This window comes from Corvus brachyrhynchos, unplaced genomic scaffold, assembly GCF_000691975.1.
Source record: "Corvus brachyrhynchos isolate BGI_N302 unplaced genomic scaffold, ASM69197v1 scaffold223, whole genome shotgun sequence".
NCBI classification, from domain to species: Eukaryota; Metazoa; Chordata; class Aves; order Passeriformes; family Corvidae; genus Corvus; species Corvus brachyrhynchos.
This window is the reverse complement of record NW_008237174.1, coordinates 1,317,413-1,338,930: the sequence shown is the minus strand read 5'-3', so window position 1 is coordinate 1,338,930 and position 21,518 is coordinate 1,317,413. Positions and strand designations below refer to the sequence as shown.

At 40.8% G+C, this 21,518-nt stretch overlaps 1 long non-coding RNA gene across 1 annotated transcript in view; it reads right to left on the bottom strand.

Moving 5' to 3' along the window:
• LOC108445322 overlaps window positions 1-13,935 on the bottom strand; it is a 143,111-nt gene extending 129,176 nt beyond the window's left edge. Inside the window, exon 1 of the long non-coding RNA XR_001860139.1 lies at window positions 13,756-13,935. This is a non-coding gene — a long non-coding RNA (uncharacterized LOC108445322). The remainder of the gene's footprint in view (window positions 1-13,755) is intronic.
• Between the last annotated feature and the right edge of the window lie 7,583 nt (window positions 13,936-21,518).

Here is a 21,518-nt window from a genome sequence, read left to right as displayed (position 1 = left end):
ACAAAACACTTCACATGCCTTGTTTAAATAAGAGGATTGATTTACTGAGAATGCTTTGGTATTGTGTGGTTGCAACCCACTGGAATAGTTACCCCTTCATCTTAACTCAGTCCCTCACATCCGTCCTTAGAAATAACATTGGAGAGAAGCCAAACAGGAAATAGCATTTCTAGATCTGCCAAAATACCCTTTGATTACGACTGGATATTGAGAAAAACCACTAGTGGTTTCTTTTTCTTGCTTGAAGTTACACAGCTCGTACACCACCACTCTCATACCCTTTGAAATAGGTGCAAAACTGCCAGCAACAGAATGGCTGTTTCCCAGACACATTCTTTGTGCTGAATCCAAAGTACACACATTCTTCAGAATATTATTTCTATTCATCACCTTGCAAAACTGGGCACTGCAACCACTCAGTATTGCAATTGCCTTGGTGGGATGTGCCCTAGGGCCCATTATGGTATGCTGATCCATTATGCCAGGTTAATAATCTGGAAGAAGCTTGTTCAGGTAAAAACATCAGGATAAAGATCTAACCCTAATGGTTATTTTCTACAATTGGACTGCAGATGAAGAAGGCCTGGAAAATTCTGAGGCCTGAGATAGAAAAGTGGGGTTGAGAATTGTTTTGAGTCAATATTGGACCGCAATTTTGGCTTCAATGAGCACAGCTTCAAAAAGTTCTCCTTTACAAACAGTAGTTATGGAAGTTAAAAAGCACTAGTCTAACAGTACAGCTTCGAAGTATATCACTGATCCCCTGTCAAGAGTTTTGCAGAACTAATTTACTATGGTAAAGAGCCTGATGAAATGACTCTTAATAGGTGAAAAAATTTGAGCTTAAAATCTAAAACATATTAAATCTAGAATTTCTATTTCTCTGCTTTCTGCGTGTGGATCACAATGCTTCATGAAAGCAGAGAAGATTCAGAGGATTTTTTAGTAGAATTTATTTGCCTTCCAACTACTATGCTGGAATGAATCAGTTGTACACTGTAACATCGTAATTATACCAAGAGTACAATGGCCAATAGGTGGTCAGGATGCTAAAAGAACTAGTAGAAGTTCTATAACTGTCTGCAAAAAAAAATGCTTTCCATAATTACAGTGCTGTAAATAAAAAAGGAAGCTCATCTACTCCCATTTAAATCAGGGGCTCCTCATACAACATTTTCTAGTGCAGTATAATATGACTTTTTAGTGGCCAATACCTCTTACTGCCTCTAGTGAAGATCCTGTTCCAGCACTGAATATAGATTTAGGATGGCATATAAGAGATAGTACCCGACAGCTTATGCTCTAAAAATTTAGACTGACTGACAAGTGAAAATTTCCTTTCACCCTTTTTGTCCAAATTTTTTCTCAGTACCAAATGCTTTCACATAGGATATCATTAGGTCTAATGAGTTTGTCACTGCTGAATTTCAGAAAAGCTTAGCTGGAAGTGTTCTAATGAAGAAGCACTCAGTTTCTTGGTATCTGAGCACAGATTGCAAGGGAGAGGAAAGGAGCCCAGTTCTGTCATTCCCAGCTTCAGAACCATGACCCTGTTTTAGCTCATTTGTCCTTCTACAAACATACCAGCCAAGGAGCAGTCCAACTGCGCCAGTGGCAGCCACTCACCTTTCCTAGAGGCAGCTGGTTGTCAGTGCAAATAAAGAACTGAGCTGCTGCTGGGAACATCATTGTACTGAAGCTTTTTTATTCATAACACATTTTTCACTTTTCCAGGACATTTCACAATCTCAAGACCTTTACTAATTTCAATCTCCCTTGAAGATGGCAATTCAGTGTCTGAGAAATGATGGGACAAGTGAAAACTTGAAATATAAAAGTTAGAGAACAGACAAATGGAAATTCCGCCCTGAAAATAAAATGCAGCCACACAGAAGCTCCGAGCAAGGAAATGAGCAAGGGCTTGATTGCCAGTCCTTACAATAGCTCTGAAGTCCTCTATGAAGGGCAGTAACAAAAATGAGCATGACCATGTCATGTTCTTCCCTTTCAAGGTTCAAGACAAGTCTTAGAGAAATCCTAAGCAAGCACTAAGAAGAAAGATTAGAATCAAGGACTTTCTAAATTACATTATTTATGGGTTTCCAGCTGCATGAAAGCATTTTGCTAGAACTTTTTTACAGCTTATTTAGTGTTTAAGGTGAAACTAAGAAACGGCTATAAATGTAAACATTCTTTTTGCTTTGGAGATGGAAACATACTTTCATGTGCTTCGAACCCAGAACCAACAGAAGAATATCGGTAAATGTGGGGATTGGGGTTTTTTCACATCAAAATGCAAAATTTAGCACTTTAGGACTAAAATTACCAAGTGCCAAATCCTGGGAGAGATACCTTAGACAACATTGTGCTTCATTCAGCAGTGTGACTGGCCTTAATGGATTTGACTTGTCGATGCTGAAGGTAAAATTGTAAGTGTCTTCTTAGCAACTGGAGGTCACCAACTGCGGGGGATTCAGCCCTGACTTGAGAATATGCACGCTGAAGAGCTAAGAGAATGGGTTAAGCAGAAGTTCTAAGTGATTGCTCCATATATTGCAATCCTAGCTCCATCTATCACACATCCCTTCCGGGGGAGTGAAGCCCTGTACAAACACCAGCGATTGATGTAGTGGAACATGAAGAGCTGAGGAGATTTGCCTTGCTTTGCAACACACCAATGTATCTGAAAGTATTGTTTAACCTTTTAAGCAGCTGGCTTGGGTGCAAAGGAGAAGAGTTTCTCTTTTATTGGATGACATACCTCCCACATCAGTGATTCATTCCTCTTAGCCTTGAGAGAAGCAGCCTTCTTTCCTGGCTTATAAACACATTTGCGAAGTGTTTGGCAACACTAGTGATCTCTGCTCAGAATTCCTTCCCTTACCCTGCTTCTTCCTCAATTCAAATAGACTCCTATATACTTCAGTAGATAACCATAAATATTTTTATTATTATTTTTAGTGTCATTGGAAAAAAAAAATTCAATCCTTAAATGATTTGGGAAGAGGTCACACATTTAAACTGCATCTATTTAAGAGCTAAGTATGTTTCCTGTGCTTTCCACACTAACTGCCAGTCCAGGAATTCACTGTCACAAACATCTCCTTAATGCCCATGAAAAAAAACTCAGTTGCAAGATTTTCACCACAAATTACAGGAAAGTAGGATTTTTAAGCACTGTTTCTGGAAATTCTAATGCTAGACTGAAAGTGTTTCTTAATGGCATATTTACATGCTTGATGCTAAAATCAGGACTAGCCCAAATGTCTAGATTTTTAATGAAAATGATTGACCCAGTTTTTAATCTCACAATCTGGTTAAAACCTTCATGCTTTTCAAAGAACGTTGTGCTTTCTAAACTTATGCATACAAATTTACATTCAATTTGGTTTGTTATTTTTTCTCTCCTTTTTTGAATTCTTTCTTTCCATTGTTTTTCTTCACTAGGAATTGGATGACATGACGATAAATGCAAACACCCAAACAAAATTTCAACCTGAAATTCACTTCAAAGGTTTATCAAAGATTTTGAAAAAAACTGTTTCTAACTAGTTTTGTAAGTTAATTTAAAATTTTTCTTCACTATATATTTATGCACATACACACACACTATACATAGTAAAGAGCATGAGGCTGAAGGTACCTCATTGCTCCCTCTCTATAGTACCATCTTCACAACCACTGCAGTACATCCAAGATCACACAGGGTTCTGGAATACTGAACACAGATTCCAAGTGCCAGAGACATTAGTGCTCCCTTGGCCAATCATTCCATGTAATAATAAACACACTCTCAACCTGATGATCTGAATAAGTGAGAGATTTCCACTCTGCATCTATCAGTTAATTTGCTCTGAAGGAAGTTTCTCATCTTAAAGAGCTTTGCAGAGGTGAGCTCAAGCTTCTACATTGTTTTGGCTGACACTCTTACCTTTTTCTGCAAAAAGAAGCACAACACCAATGACAAGAATACAAATGGCACAGGTTCTTCCCTGAATCATATAAAGGGAGTATCTGAAGAAGCTGATAAAGGCACAGATTGCACTATCAGGGACTAGATTTCTGCTGCTTTAAGAGCCCTCTTTTCTACTTTCTTCATAGGAAGCAATATTTTTCAAATGCTAAAGCATTGGAAAACTCTTTTGACAGGTTCCACTTTGTCACAAGTTGGTTGGTAGTCACATCATTTTCAGCCTATAAAAAGGAAACAAAGCGGGGAGCTGATCCAGAACACAGGTTCTGTAGAGGGTTGGCTGAAATTACCTTGAACTGATTTCATCAGGCAGGACACTAAAAGATCATGGCTGAGAGAGGAAAAAACAAAAACAGGGACCAGAAAAAACAACAAGATAGTTCTCCTAGAAAAGCAATTTCAGCAAGAGATTATAATTCCTGAGAGATAGGAATTGTAAAGTATAGATGTCTTTCCAGGTCCTTCAGGATAAATAGCATGATTACAAAGAACAGTCACTCTGTAATGATAGATTACACGCTGACCTTAGTGACTGTCAACGTTAAGAGAGGTTTGCTTTCAAGTCAACATCCAAGCCACTGAAATGACAGACTCTGTATATCCCTAGTCAAACACAGCTCCAGCCCTGACCTTTGTGAGGTGAGAATGTTCTGCTTTCTGTTCGACCTCCCACTACATTTAGTCCCAAACAGAAACAAGACTGCAGTTCTAAGAGAAAAAAACATCTAAATAGGACAGTGTAAGCTTGCCTCAAGTGGCATCTATAGGCAACCTTAACAGATACACAACATGTGGGCAGGCAGTAAAGCCAAACACTTCAGTATAAATATGCACTTTGAATATTTAATTTATAGAGCTTTGGTGTTTTTCCCCCAGATGCCAATGTTAGGTGATTTGGAATGCCTTGCCCAGCTGAGCAGGAATTGCAGCCCATACTGACAGAGATGCTCCCTGCAGTCTCACGACGTATGTCTTTCCAGAGCAGAGGAAAATAGGGCAACAGACCACATTCATAGTGCACGGGGATAAAACACAGACAAGCCACATTCAATCATTTACCAGCAGAGCTGGCTAACTGGCAAGGTCCCAGTTGACTGGAGGTTAGCAAATATGATGCCCATCTACGAGAAGTGTCAGAAGGATGATCCCAGGAACTTTAGTCCTGCCAGTCTGATCTTGGTGCTGGGGAATGTTATGGAGCAGATCATCTTGGATGCCATCAGATAGCACCTAGGGGACAACCAGGGGATCAGACCCACAGAGTGTGGATTCATGAGAGGCAGGTTGAGCCTGTCGCCCTGATCTCCTTCTCTGACAAGAAGACCCACTTAGTGGATAAGGCAAAGGCTGTGGATATTGCCCTGGACTTCAGCAGCACCTTCGATACTGACTCCCACAGCATGCTCCTGGAGCTGGTAGCCCTTGGCTTGGACAGCAGCACTCTTCACTAGCTAAAAACTGGTTGGATGGCCAAGCCCAGAGAGTGGATGGTTACATCCAGCTGGGGCCAGTCACAAATGGGGTTCCCCAGGGCTCAGTATTGGGGTGAGTTGTGTGTAGTATCTTTACCCATGATCCAAACAAGATCGAGCCCTCAGTCAGCGTGCAGATGACTCCAAGTTGGCTCAGTGTCCACCTGCTGGAGGGTAGGAAAGCTCTTCAGAGGGATCTGAACAGCCTGGATCGATAAGCCCAGGCCAGTGGCACGAGGTTCAATAACCTGAAGTACCAGGTCCTGCCCCTGGGTCACAGCAAGCCTCTGCAGAGCTACAGGCTGGGGGCAGAGTGGCTTTTCCAACCTAAACAATTCCATAATTGTCCTTCCTTCATCTGGAAATGTTCTCAGCTCCTGGAGCCAAAGCTGTGTAATGGCAGGATCTGCTTTGACTTGCTAAATTTAAAATACAAATACATTCAAACTATTTGCTGCAATCATTAAGCATTTTGCTGTTCTGACAGTTGCTCGCTATGATTCAAATGACCATCAATCTTCTGTTGTTCTCAGGGTTGCAGGGCGTTTTTAACTGCGTGCCATGTGCTTTACGGGGCCACATTCCAAAGAAAAAAAGTCTCTGCTTTTGTCACCTTTGCACAGGTAGTGTTTGAAGGTGTAATGCAATGGGGTTTGCTGGGATAGACTGACGTACCGTTAAGGATTGGTTGATTTGGACGTGCAACTTAACAATGAATGAAAATCACAACAGCCACAGCTGGATTTCAGCTCATGTCTCATTCAACACTAGTCAAGCACAAACTGCAGTAGGTTTTTATGCATAAAAAATTCAAATTGTTTTTGTACTGTGACTTCATCATACTGAATTTTTAATATTTATAGACAAACTTTGGGTAAACAATCATAGAAGACACCTGAATTTTCTATGACTGTTCAAGAATAGGAGAAGGTCTTGCCACCACACCAGTATGTTTCTGAAAAATCAATCAACGTGTTTGTGGCTAAACTAACCCTGAATTGAATACATTTATCAATATTATTTTTGCAAGATGGTAATGTGCTTCATTTGAAATATTAAAAGCCGACATGTTGGAGTTGGAAAATCTGAAATATGATATATTGCATTTTAGGTTTCCAGTTTTCATATTTCCATTTGCCTTTATACTATAAAAGAGCAAAGGGACTCTTCTGGCATTCTACAAAAGGCACTCACTGTGATCAAACAGAACAGTAAAATAAACTGTAGATCTTATTTTAAATATTTGAATTAAACTTTCTGACTTCCAAGATCCAGAAAGACATATCATCACTGGCCTGGATACACTATACCTAATTTTATGGCTTCACAATGGTAAAGTCATAGTATCTGCCAAGGACACAAGGTTTCCACCTGCACTGGAAATATCAGTGCTGCAATATTTTTACATTCAACAGATTGTAAATTTTCTAAGATTAACTACTGGCACTCATAATAAAATTTGTTACCAAGGTATGACAAATTAACCTTATAAATTAAATGCTGAATCAACTCGAGCTCTTCTGCAGAATAGGGTAAGCTTTTCAGATATTTAGGCATCACCAGAGTTCCCCTCTTTGCAGTTGTTGTCTCCTGGTACTAGAGAATGTAGACACATCCTTTGGATAGGCAAGTTTCTAGAATATAAAGAAGTTTTGCACTGCCCCTTAGACAGGAGGCTGCATTAATAAAAAGCTCTTTTTAAATCCACATCAAACAGAAAAAGAAGTTGTCTCAGACTGTAATTATTCCCTAGCATCTTCAAGAAAGAAATGTGAAAAGCTGCTCAAAACTCTCAGTTTGCATCTATTTCTCCCTCATACCATCTGGGATGGCAGAGGGTGCCTGATGCAAAGCTCCAATCAGGTTATCTGTGTTGATTTCAGCTGGCTTTGAATCATGCTCTGAAGGAGGGGATGTTACTTGCCTTTGAAAAGCACTCAGTCACAATACTCTGCAGAGATATTTAAGTAGCAACTAAGAACTGCATGGTGGACTGGCTGTCAGCTTTCACAAAACATGCCAAACACCCAGAGTTTTGTTGCAAAGAGGGTAAGGATAGGTTTCTAGATCTTAAATTATGCTTGTCTTGTAAGTAAATAACAACAGACTGCTGGTGCACAAACAGCTGGGGAACTCATCAGCTCTTCAGCAGTTCTGACCTGCAAGGTATGTGCAGCTGGTTGGGAACTTGATGCTAGGTTTAAATCCCAAAATGATCTCCTGCTGTAGTAAATATTTATCTCCTTCTGAGTGCTCTACGGCAGGTTTAATTTAGAGCACACTCTACCTGAGAGATTCAGGCTGCAGACACCTCACCTGAGTATCCTTTTATACTGATGATGTAAGTTTACCTTGAATATATTGCTATTAAATCTACACTTGTTGCTATAAACTAAAAAACCCTGAATTTGATGGAGCACCTCCTATGATGCTAGGCTAGGCCAGGACCAGAACTTTGCAGCATACAGCTTATTTCAGCCGTGAAGCACCATTCAGACATTGCGTCTTCAGCTCATTCTCAAGCTCTTCTTGGAAGAGTTCACAGTGAGTGGCACCCCTGTAATATCCTCCACCCATAAGTAGCATTTTGCTTTCTGGGGTGTTATGGGTCTTGATTGCCATTTCACTGCCACTGGACATATCTGCTGCAGGCCAAGCAAAGTATGCTGCAAGCATTCATGATTTTCATAGATATTGGCCTTGTACAGATCTGCAAAAATAACTTTAGGAGAAAGTCCTTTCAAGCTCCTCAGGCCCTCCTTGTTTGTTGCTTAGCATGAGGTTTTTCTGTCCCTAAAACACTTTGGCCACAGTATGTGAACACAGCATCTAAATCAAAGTGCAGGTCCCTTTAGCTGTCCTAACCTTGTCCTGGCACAAATTAGCTGCTGCTAGGCCATCCCATTCAGTTTAAGGAGTTTAATTCAGTAGAGAGTTTTAGCGTATTCCTATTTATGAGTATAAATATGTTATGTTATATTAATGCCTGCTTGGATTGTCCTTTAGCTGCCTCCAAAGATGGAGTGTGATAAGGCTGCTATCAGCTCACAGCTGATTGAAAACACAGAACTCTTTGTGGTATTTGGCTTATAACAAAAATCAGCGTTCACAGTTTGCACAACGATTTCATTAAGCATCACAGCAGGGTGATGAAGTTCAAGCAGCACAAAAGAAAGGAGCATCCTTCCTTGTAAACCAGCTTTGTTGGCATCCTACAGTCTGATCCACATATTAGGTATTTGAAACAAGATACCTTTATATTGCTATTGGCACAGTATCCTGCAGCCATGTAGGATCTGTAAAGCTGACAAGCAGAACCAAGAGTTATTTGCAGCTTGCAAGAATTGGCAGTCTGATCTGTTTGCACTTTTCTTGCCTGTTGCCCTGAAGACAGAGGTTGACCTGGTGCACTCATAGCCAAGAAGTCTATTGCTGACAGCCTTGCCTAGAAGGTCTCTCAAAGGAAGCACTATTATAATAACAGGTCAGCTAAAAAAAGGGGTAAAAAATCCACTTGCTTTAAAATGTTCTGAAGTCTCCTGCTACAGCTGATTTCTCATAAAACACTTCCATTTTAGTAGGTGGTTATAGCTGTTTAGGGCTGAGTTGATTATATAATCAAAAATACAATTCTGCTTGAGCATTATCCAGAGAAATCATTGGCTCTTATGCAAGATCTCGATGTACCTCTAGAAAACAAAAGATTTCGACCTTAAATAGCTAATCCCTGTTCTTGCTATTTTACTTTGTGGTGTTATTTTCATACCAGTCACATTATTACAAACATTGAAACACAAATGAATTTCTGCACAACAAGTCTGCATTGTTTGTAGGGGTGGTGGGAAGTTCTAAGGCTATCAAGTGAGCCTGATATTAATCACAGTTCATGCCACAAAGCTGTGTGACACGGGCTTCAAACACTTTGACAGACAGTACTCATTTTTGTAATTAACCACAGTCTTGGTGCCCCTTCTTGCTTCAAGGCTGAAAACTTGAGTAAAGTCAAAATTGTTTCATTACATCATACATCCTACAGCTCTTCCAATCTCCTGCAAAACTATCAATTACTTCAATCGCTGATCTGCCACATGTGATATTTGATGCCTGAGGCACACAAGGTAAATTACATGCACAGAACATCAATTTTTTTATGCTTGGGGTTTAAAGCCCCACATATAGCAAAAGTGTGGTAGAAGGTCCTGAAGTGTTAGGCTTCCCCTACAGAAAACTAGAGGAACTGGAGTAGGTTGCTTTGTAAGGCAGAAGTTTATGTGATCATCATGGGGAAACCAATCTGGAAGGGTTTAGAAGGGCTACTACACTTCCCTGAATGGGGATATCCTCAGAAAGTAGGTAAATTAATCACTGTACCAAAGCCTTAAGTGTTTACATACAGGCCAAGGGATCCAGATAATTCCTACATTTTCTTTTCCAGAAAGGCATTTTCAACTGGCACTATAGGGTGAATGTTTGCTAGCTATGTTTAAGACAAAGGGTAGACAGGTGGTTCTTGCAAATTCCCTGATCTGGCACCTCCAGCACACAAAGCCAGCATCTGGCAGCACATCTGCTCCACCCTGTGCTCTGGGAGCTACCCAGCTTCAGGTCAAATAGGCTGGAACTCCTGGTGTTTTGAGCAGTTGAGGCAGTTTCCAAACCAGGATGAAGGCTCGTTCACATTAGAATGCCTTAGCAAAAGCTGCCTTGGACTTAGTTCTACAGGAAGGAGTTACTCATGGCATTAATATCTTAATCTGTTCAGGTATAACACTATGTCCCTACATTTGCACTTACTGTTTCTGCTTAGTTATGTCAGAAGCCCTGGAAACCAGACCTTTACTGGAGCAGATAATTCCCTTGCATAATCTAGTATCCATCCCACTTCACACTCTGCAAGGCTGCTGTTCCACATCACAACTCTGCTTGGCAATCAGCTGAGGAGACAGAGAGCTGATGAATAATGGATGGCTGTTAGAGCTTCTGAAGAACAGGACTGCTTAAGGGAGATAATAAAAGATAAATGTGCACTCCTGCACATCCTTTCAAATACCGCATGTTTAGCACTTTGTCCCATGCAGTTTTCTTAGCCCATAAATAGGTATATTCAGGGAGAACACATGGAATGGCAATGGAGATGTGGTGGTTTTCAGCCTGACAAAGCCACTTCATGTATGTAGAGGTCACTTGAGGTACCACCTTGAAAGAAACAAACTAAAGCACTTTCTTGCATTCAGAAAAGGGGAGGTACGACACTGCCTTCCCACACAAGTAGTTGTAAGCCAGCTAGAAGTTCAGGCTGCTGAACACAACTCATTTTCAGAACTACAAATAGTTTTCAGATTCAAGGATTCAATCAACAGGTCTCCTTTAATCTTTTAGCTTATTTAGAATACGCTTTAAGTGACTTTCAGTAGACTGTTTAGTATGGTTAACATGGATCAGTTTTGATAGGCAGCGACCTCAATCATTTGCAGCCTTTTGAACATCAGACACATGCTACTTCTGAGGCTTGGAAAGCAACTGCTGACCAGAGCTGAAATCTACCCTTATTTCCAGGAACTCTTCTTTACAGTTCACCTTGTCCATTATTCCTCTAAATCCACTTAGATGTTGCAAATCTCAATTTCCTATCTCTTCCTAACTGCCAATTTTCTCTGTGATGTATGCATTTCTTTCTTCCCTGTACCAGTCCTTATCTCTTATCCCCTCCCAAGGCAAGTTAAGTTCTTCCTAACCGTCTGTCATTACTCTCAGTCACATATTTATTCTTTTCCCAAAAACTCCTTCCAATGAAAGCAACATAATGGAGATCTATCTTCACACTGCCTCTCTGAAACACATCTGTTCCCATTTTGTTCTAATGATGTGTTTTCTATTAATTGGTTTTACATAGATTTGAAGGGGAATAGCACAGTTGCCAGGAATACAGTGATTTCTCTAAATAGTCAAATAATATAAATAATCAAATAACTTCCTAGAAAAAGTATTATTAATCACAAGCATATATAGCTGTGTTTAGGCATTGAAAAAATACATGGACAATTAAGGTTCCACAGCAAGACTTTTTTGTCTTGAAACGTGTCCTTCCTTGATTGCAACCATTTGTTCTCACAGACCAGCACTTCTGAACATAAATTTGGGTTCCATCCCAACACGTATTTGTACAGATTGTACTTGAAGCTCCTTTTAACGCTAAGTTGGGATCATGTAGTGGGTTCTGAGCAGCTAATTAGAGGACACTTTTTGAGGAAATATGACCTGGCAATAGAAAGCAGCACAGTACTAAGATGAAATCCAAGGCAAAGCTACTGATGTTCAGAAAAGTATCAAATCTCACAGCTATAAAGCTGTTCTGGTTCAGAGTTTTTCTGTTTAAAATCCTGTTAGGGTCTTGAGTGTTTATTTGGCTTCAGCAACACCCTTGCTCAAGAAAATCCAATCTCAGACTGTTCTGCTTCTTCTTCTGGTTTTAATCAGAAAATGCTAGGCTGAAGTGACTCCATCATTCCAGTAGTGCTTCATGAATTGCTATGTCTTTACAAAGGCTGATGAACACTATAGAGTCTGTGAAATTAAAAGGGATTCAACAGCAATGACAGAAAGAACACGCATGCTCAGATTTTGAGAAACTTGTCTCACTTGCTAAAAAAGGTGTTGCCCTCCATTTACAAGTACCTTCCATATATGTCTACTTACATCTTTGATTAAAGACCCAAAATTAAAGATTAAATTTCCCTTTCCAAGTTCACTTCAGCTCACATTGTTCAAGTCAGCCTCCTGTTTCCCTTCCCCTCCTGTATCCACCTGACCCCATGGCTTGATAAGCAATGTTAGAGGTTCAGCCTCACTGTGTTTGCTGCCCACAGATGATTTTCTCCACCATGCAACAGGAGCATGCTAGCAGCTGCAGGAAGGGAATTCAGGCTCTCCCAGGCTCTTGTAAGACTCCAGAAGCAGCCAGGTAATTGAACAGATGCCAGCCTGAGACTTTGGATATTACAGTATGCTGATTCCCTTATACAAAAACTATCACCATTTCCTCACCTTTACCTGGCTTGGCTAAAGAGGATTTGCTTACTGCTCCTACTTGAGGGGAGAGAATACTATGGGAAAAAAGTGCCCTTTGTGCAGCCCAAGGGCAGGGACTTTTTTAGTTCAGGGCTTTGGAAATTATTTCCCAATTTCATTATTTGAAAATCTTTTGGAGAGGTATTGTCTCCTTTTTCCCACAAGATAGATGGGAGAGTTGAAGAACAAAGTTTATTTCAGTGGCCCTGAAGTTCTTCCACACCTCTGTGGACACAAGGATATGTGTCTTGACCACAATCTCTGATACTCCTAAACTTAAACCCATGACTGAACCCTCATTTGGGGCATTACCCCCTTGGTTCCTATTTAATGAACTGATCTTGTCTGGGTGGTTCTCCCAGTGCCAGCTTGTGGAGGGCAACACTGGCAGACCAGGTTTGAGACTGTACCCTACTAATGTTTCTGTGAGATTCATGTGTTTCAAACTGGCAATCCTGAAGCTGAAACCTGTCCAGGGACACTGCTAAAATTGAGAAAACCAATTTTAGTAGATCCTGCCTTATGCAATGTTGCTGTGCTAAAGCTGTGAGGGTTATTCAGAGCCAGAAAGATGGACTGAAGTGGACGGCACACTAGAAAAAAGGAGCTATCACACAGTGTACAGGACCAGACCCGAAGGGTTACGGACCAATCTTCCTTTGATGTGACTAGAGCTGTATAAATTTAGACCTGTAGAAAAGAGTGTGTACTCTATTTTATACCACAAACAGGCCTCGTTAGGATGACAGCACCTTGGTAACATCCCCTAGGTCCTCTAAGACTGACCTCCATGACCATTCAGCACAGGAATTTTTGCTTATAGACTTCTGTCAGCATCCTGTTAACTACAGATTACAAGCTGCAATGACAGTCTCAGCTCCCCCCTCTATGATTTCAGATTCTTCTTATGATTTCCAGCCTAGATTTCAATCCTTTTCTGCTAATGCAAAACAATCAGTAATCTTGGTTAATCTCAGTGAGGTACATTTTTTATTTGTTTCTGAACTGCTTAAGTTTCCTCTGTCTTTAAGGTATCGCCTCCAAGTGTGTTTTAAGACAGGTCCCTTATTCAGAATTATGTCTCTGACACTGGGATTGTTTATACCATTCAGTCAGTTTGAATATTCAGACTCAGAGAATCTGAACTTCTCTTCAGGTTTTCTTTAGATTTCCACTTAAAATATGAGAAGCACATCTTGACTGATCATTTACTTTTCCTGGAGAATATCTGAAATCTCTTACCTTGCATGCTGCAGCTTCATGGTCTCGTTGAAAAAGAGCTGGTTACTAGAGCTGGCCTGTCAATGACTTGGAGGACAAGTGAAACAACCACAGGTCTGCAAAATAAGAAGGATGAGTTTTACAATTATGCAACTGCCATTTGTGCATGGAGTTTACCAGCACAAATCCTTCCCTGTACTGCACTCCCAGAGAGCGGCCGTATCCATTTTGAGGTCTTCAGTGATACCGATCAGGCAGAATATTCTACCTGGAAAATAACATTAAGGTTGGTGTAGACTCATTTAGCAAAGAGTATCTTTTTTAAAAGTCTATTGTTTGGGTCCTCTTTGGAGGTAACTCCTCCCTGTGAGTAGGATCAGCCCTCACCTTCCCATGGATAACAAACTGCTTTTCACAAGTCAGTGCAAGGTGTCCCACCACCAAAGTTAAGCCTCACATTTAGATCAGCTAAGTGGGAGGATTCATTCTTTCAGCACAAGTAGGTTTACCATTTGTGAAGATAAATGGATAGAGTTCCCTCCAGCAAAGTAACTCAAATTCCCAGCACAGGATCACCACACTCTGCCAACAGGCATCTCTGGAGAAGAATTCATAAGCTCGTGCCACTGCAGCATCCTACAGCTATTCTATACAAGGGGAACTCTTCAACAAAGCCTTCTTGTTACCACGTTATTTACTAAGTGGTATATTAGCATAAGACAAGACACACATTAGAGCCCCAACTGCTGGAAGCTGTTTTAAGATTACTCCTGTGGTACTCTCAAGTTACTGCACATGCAAAACCAAATATTCAAGGTATTTGCTCATTCTGGGGTGAATCTTTCAAAGGACACTCAATTTAATTTCCCTTTTCACCAAGACCAGCATTTAAGGGGTGTCTGTCAGCTAATAGTTGAAATATCAGAGAGTACTTTCAAAGAAATCCAAAGGCTGCCATCACAGCTATCACAAATATTGGTCACTACTGACCTGCCTGAAGGCCAGTGACAGCAAACTGAGTTTTCATCCCTTACCCGCAAGCTGCCTGGCTCTGTGCTACAAAGGGAGGTAAAACGACCAGTCAGACTGACACATTTTTGTGTGGTATTCCTCAGCCTGAGGTTTGTTTTCATGCATCACTGTTTGTTTTGACTGTGCTGCTCCTGCACACGCCTCATTTTATCCTAAAGTGAAGTACTGTTACTTTTCTTTTGGGTTTCCTGATTTGGGGAAATTGTCCTTCTCTTTCTTGCCATCAGATGAACTAATTTCTTCTTTTTCTCTCCCAAAGCTAATTTTTAATTTGTTATTTCTTCTTACAGCTGTTTTGACTTAGTTATACACTACCACCTGCCTACGAAATAAATTTTTTCTGTGCTATTTTGTCTCCAAAACACAACTTATTTGTTTTGCAGAAAATGAAAACATGAGTGACTGGTAATAGTAACAGATTCTAAAACAGCCAGGACAAAGCCAACTAAACACAGGTATTAATGACATCTATTTGCTTCTCATACACATTGCAAAACCAGCTGTGCTCCTACTTCCAATTCCATCCTAACTTCCTCTTGCAAACTACAGAGGGAACAGGTATTGCTTGGCCATACCACATCATACAAACAAACAGAAAAACTGAACACTGAAAGCCCAGAAAATTGAAATGTTTCCACCAAAGAAACAAATTACATTGGAAAAGCCTCAACCAACCTAGTATTTACCTTTATCAAGACACACAAATCTTAGTTCTAGGAATAGATTATGCAGCAGTTTTCCACATTCATTACCAGCCGTGCAAAGCCACCTGGCCAGGCCTGACAGATAAGTGCCAAAGCAAAGGGCCACCGCAAGTAGCCCCAAATGAGAAATCTGCTCTTTGCCATATTAGCACCCACGGAGCTGCACCATCAGGGCTATCAGCAGCTCACAGCATCCAGCCTGAAGGTTTCCAGGTGATAGCTGAGCAATCTGCTGAACACACATTCCATGTAATTAAACACTAAGGGATAACCTAAAGCCTCCCACCCAGTGGGGTCTAAAAGCCATTAAAGCCTGCCTCTTACAGAGTACGGCCAGAACACATTTTACATGCAAATCTACCCAAGCTCCCTGTAACCACTATGCATGCAAAATAACTTGGACTTTTGCTTTCTGAAATACTCTTCTTCTGATTTTTGTGTCTACACAGCCATAAGCTGTACCTGAAACAGAATGATGTACAGTATCCTCTGCCCTGGAACACCCCACACACAGGAAGGGGCATGCACCATGCACTGCCACCATTCCCACGTCATCCGTTCAACTCAAGGCACAGCATTCAGAGTGAAAACATAATTGACTGGCACATGTACAAAGTTCAGCATTACAGGTGTGACAATTAAAATAGAAATAATGTCTTATACATGAAAAGAAGTTTTAGAGATGACGTTTAAAATACCAGGCAAGCTGACTTCAAGGAATCGGGCCGCAATATAAAAATGCCTTTATGAGTAGCTTATTAAACTCCAATAAAATGAAAAGCAGTATAAACATATTACAAACAGAAGTAGGAGAGGTTAGGGGTGGTCGACTGAGCAGGACTAAGATATTATAAACTATGATTAAACTACTCTCTCTAAAAAAGCTGTTTTCAATGTAAGTAGTAAGTGCATTTTTTAACCCATTCTAGTTAAAGTCATTAACATCAGTGTCCATAAATCATAAAATGTGTCTTGTTGGGTGTTGTGGCCATGGATTAGCACAGTCCAAGTGGTGGGCATCACCACTTTGCAATACCAGGCTAGGGAAACTGGTTCCCGAGAGGTGCTATATATTGCTGTGATTTCAGTGACATTTCCCAGGACAGGTTGTGCAACAGCAATCTGAACTATGGATTCTTACTCCCAAAAAATGAGAATGGGGGAATGAACTTGTCTTTTGAGCATATGAATAGACTATAGAACTGAAGAAACCTAATAACTTAAGCTATGGGACAAAAGAAAAGGTCTCTAAGAAAGGATTCTGTAAATCTGCCAACAGGACCATAACTAAGTCAGCAAGGGCTCAGTTTACTGCATCCCTAATTCCCTCAGGTTCATGAGTAGCAGCTCCCATGACTTTAGTCTACGAAGATACAGAGAGCAATTCACACATGGGGAGCACATTTCTGGCTGCAGGCAGCTTGGGCAGGACGGCTGCAGCTCCACTTAGACAGCTCTTACAGCTCGGAACCAGGAGTATTGATGTTTAAGCAAACAAAGACTCTAATGGAGCCCTGATTACAGAGACTGAGGATTAGAAAGACTCTGGTCATGCTTGAGATAGTCCCTGGGATATAGGAAGAGCGACTTTGATCCTTGGGACAGCACATTTGCTTTTCAGCCGGGGCTTCTCTTCAGTTAGACCTTTGACATCTCTCAACAGCCAGCAGCTCGTGCAGGAGGAATGTGAGAAGGTTCAGGACTCATTAGCTCATGAGGGGGCCTCACCAGCATAAGTGCAGCCTTAGGGAATGTCTGCTGCAGTCACAGATAGGGGTAATATAAAGATATCAAAGGTAAATTTAGACCACAGTTGATATCAGGCTACTTAGGCCACAAGAGCACAAGGCTCAGCATGAGCTGACTCGCCTAGCAGGCCTGTGGGTTAGGCTTTTATTAGCAGGTCTTAAGCTCTCCTCAAATACACTTCCTCAATTCTTCCAATATACTGTGTGGGAAGAATATTCCACACAGTAACTCAACTGTTAAGTGGATTTGTATGCATACCTCCCACACAACTTGAACATTCAGGGGATTTCTCACCACACCCTGCCCTAGATATATACATATATCTTGCTGCATTAACTAAATCACTGTCCCAGAGTTTCCTCTTTCTCTGAGACTATACTAAATTAGGGTTACACAGTGCTGTCCCTTCACCCCCTACACTGACCAAGAGAAGGGAATTGATTCAGTGGAGGTATCATGAGAAATCCAATACTAACACAGTGGCTTTGAAATCCTCCACAAGTCAGCCAAGGTTAAATGACACAAAGTATGCTGTAAAGCAACTGGAATACTCAAGTCATGGGAAAAGACCTTAAATGTCACCAGGGCAGACCAGCCAGGATCAACTGAATTCCCCAACTGCTGTGGTTCATGCACCTGTGGAAATGGCTTTCTTGAGACCCACGTGTACAGCAAGTCATTCTTTTGTTCTTTATTTATGAACAACACATTTATTTAGCAAACTAATTTGCAATCTACTATCTAATAATATAAAAGTTTTCTTGATTTGCAGCACTGGGATTACTATTACAGTTCTGGATCCTTGTTTTTTGTAGCATGTATGCTGCCAATACACATCTGGCATATAAACTGCAGATGAACATTCACAGATGGCAGAAAATACCTCGGCGAATGGTTTGCCCAGATATAGATGTGGATGAAATTACTTGGAGTGCATTGCTGATGAAGTTTTGCAAGTATGTGAAGCTGTACATGAAATTTCTCTGCAAATAACTGTGAGGCTAATGCCTTCAGCCAATGCTTAAGGAAACTTGCCTGGATTAAATCTGTATGCTTTAAATTTCATAATGTATCTAGATATTAGATTTGTAAAGACAGACTCCTCAAGGAAATGCCCATGACTTACATGCTTTTTCTTGCCATTGCACATGCACTTACCATAATTACAAGGACAAGCTGAGTGAACAGTTGTTTTCAGATGCCCAAAGGTAGCTCTGCATTTCACTACTGTACACACATTATAATGCAGTTTGAACAGTGTGCCCCAAATGTTTAACCACACTTAAAACTACTGCCACTATCTTAACACTAACTAAATATTTTCACCTGTGCTAACATGTGAAATGGATGAGGAAAGCTGAAAGCATGTGGCTAAGACTAAGTGTATAAAAATCAGTATGTTTATCAAAGAATAATGTTTGAGTTTACTGTTCACCATATACTACATACCCTTGATTTCTTCTGTTCCTTCTCTTCTTACAAAAATACAATAATTTTATTCTTTCTATTAAATTAGCTCTCCACTCTGCAGTGTCTCTAATCAAAATATATTTGACAGTCAACAAAACCCAAAGAAACCAGAAAATAACAAACAAAAAAACCAAAACAACAAAAAACCCCAACCCTAAAAATCCCCCCACCAAGCACAGAGGGAGAGCTGTGCCTGAGGTTCCAGGATTTTGTTCTTAATGAAATGCTTTACTCAAAGGGTGGCTCGTTCTTGAGGAGAAATGGCATCACTCCCATCTGGTTGCCATGCTGCAGCAATTTGGCAGAAGGGATAACAGATGCTGAGACTCCAAACTGCTCCCACACACTTTTCCCTGTCTCTAAAGGGAGTTGCATAGAGTCATCTCTGAACTGTTAATGGGTGCAAGATGTGTATTTCTGCAACGCTGAAGACTGTGAGCATGTGCAGGAAGTGAGGGGTGGTAAGGCTTTTACAGCTAAAGGAACCACTTAAAACTCTGTTAGTATTCAACTAATGTGTATTTTCCTCCCTTCTCACTAGTAAGGCATCTGCCTTTCCTCTCATCCTCTCACTGTGGCCATGAAATGGCTTGAAACTGGAAACAGACTAGCAAGGCTTGTGGAGTGAACCATAATTGTGTTCCTGTACACTGGTCCCCTGGGAAAGACTCCCAGCAAAACATCCCAGCAGAACTGGCTAAATCACAGCTCAGAGCTATCAAGCAGCTTCATCACACAGAAACAGAAAACAAATGAGTGCAAGCTGAGACACAAGTGTGTGGATTTCTCAGCCAACCAGATCTTCATTAGGGATCCTAAGCTATGCTGGATCTTCTTCACAGCACCCTCTTGTTACTTCCCAGCCCTGAGCTAAGGTCACAGTGAAGACATGAACTGAAACCTGCACAGAAAGCTCACAGATTTCCAACACCAGTGTAAAAGATGCAGAAGCACTGGGAAAGGAGCACAGCAGGTCTTCATTTCTGCCTGCCAGGAAACAATTAGAACACTTGGGTTCTACAAGGTATTGTTATCTGGATTTATGGAGGTAAAGCAAGTTAAAATCATTAATCCACCTCTCCACAAAGAACTTTCAGAGGATACTCCATAAATTAATGTCCAATTATATTTTGCATGAAAGAAAAATATTCAGGTATCTACTTGGCAGATCTCATGCAAATAAGAATTGCATCACACTCTAAACTAACAATTTTAAGGCAATCTAAGGAGACATCTAAATAACAAATTAATTTCAGGGTGCAGGGAAACTTGCTAGAGTCCTTCAAAGTGTGGATTGTTTAAACTTAAATTCATCTGGCATAAAATTAAGTGTTTCCTATGCAGAGCAATCCCATATGAATGCCCTATGCATTTTGAGTTTAAGGACAACACCAAATTGACACAGCTCACTGAGGAGTTGGTAGAAAATTGCTTCCAGTAATAATGACTTCTCCAAATCAAAGCCTGTAGGTCCTAGGATAAAGTTATCCATAACACTGTCTCCAAGTAGTATTAAAAATCCAAGTGAATTTAGTTGTTATTTCTGGGTACAAGAAGAAAAAAACTGCAGCTGTTTAGACACATGAATAATTACATGAGTATGGGAAAGCTTAACACTAAACTGGTTCATTCCCTTAAAGCAAATTAGAAATTAATATTGGACTGGGAAAAAAAAGGTTTTTTTCACTCATTTTGCCAAATGTGCTGCAAAAGCTGATGTAAGGTGCAAGTTGGTTCAACCATATATAGCATCTTTTGGACTAACTTGACCTACACTGCTTCCCTCTGGGCAGTGAAAGCCAAGAATAAACGTAGTATTGTGCTGAAAATAGCGACAAGCTGTATTCAAACTCAACTCTCCTCGGTGATAAAATCAATGGTGGATTTCCTTTGTTTTTCCCAGGATTTGTCTATGATGCTACTAGTGCTAGGAACAGGAAAAAGAGAGTTCTTCCAGAAGTGATCTCAGCTTGAGTCATGCCTGTAATGACCTTGTGCACCTAAGGGTTCCTCAAGCTGCAAACAGGGAGTGACACAGTTAAAGAACTCCCTGTGCACGTAATGCATTTGCTCACCCATGCTTCCTCCTCCCCAGCGTGACAGCGTGGTGCATAATTTAGGCTCTACTGTGTGTTCTCAGCAAACAGATGGTGATGAAGAATCCTGCAGGATTTGGTGCTATTTCAGTCTGGGGAATCACATTTTTATTCCATGAACTCTATTTCCTTGGCTCCAGCCAGACAGTTCTGGCTCTTACATGCTTTTCAGCGTAGAGCACTTTGCATGACCCCCTTGGAACCTATGCTGCCTCACTGAGCCCCATCTGCTGGGAGGTGCTCTTCTCAGCAGAGCGTATGCTGGGATGGGATAAACCTGGCCCACTGATTTTGTGGTGCCATTGTTGTGGAGATCAGGAAGATGGTCAGTCTTCCCCAGGCACCACCTTGTCAAGTGGCAAAGCTCTGCACATCCCAAGAACCACCTCAGTATCACAGTTCAACCACTACTCAGAGCTTCCTGTGAGGCCAGCTCTGGAAAGAGGCTCAACCTTTAAACAGGCTCATGGTGCAGCTTCCCTGCCAAAACGCCTCCTGCCATTCTCCACCAGTGTTTCTAACAATTGTAAGTCTGCAATGTCTTCTGCAGACGCCTCTCAGTCACCAATATTTTCAATAAATATATGATCTTACAGCCAGACTCACCACAATAATGATTTTTTTCATTTCTGTGAGCACAAGCTCATTTTGTAAGGCTCCAGTGATTAGTAGAAGAACAAGAATTTTGTGTGTGCAGAAATGAACATTCATCCTCCGAGACATGAGACAACCA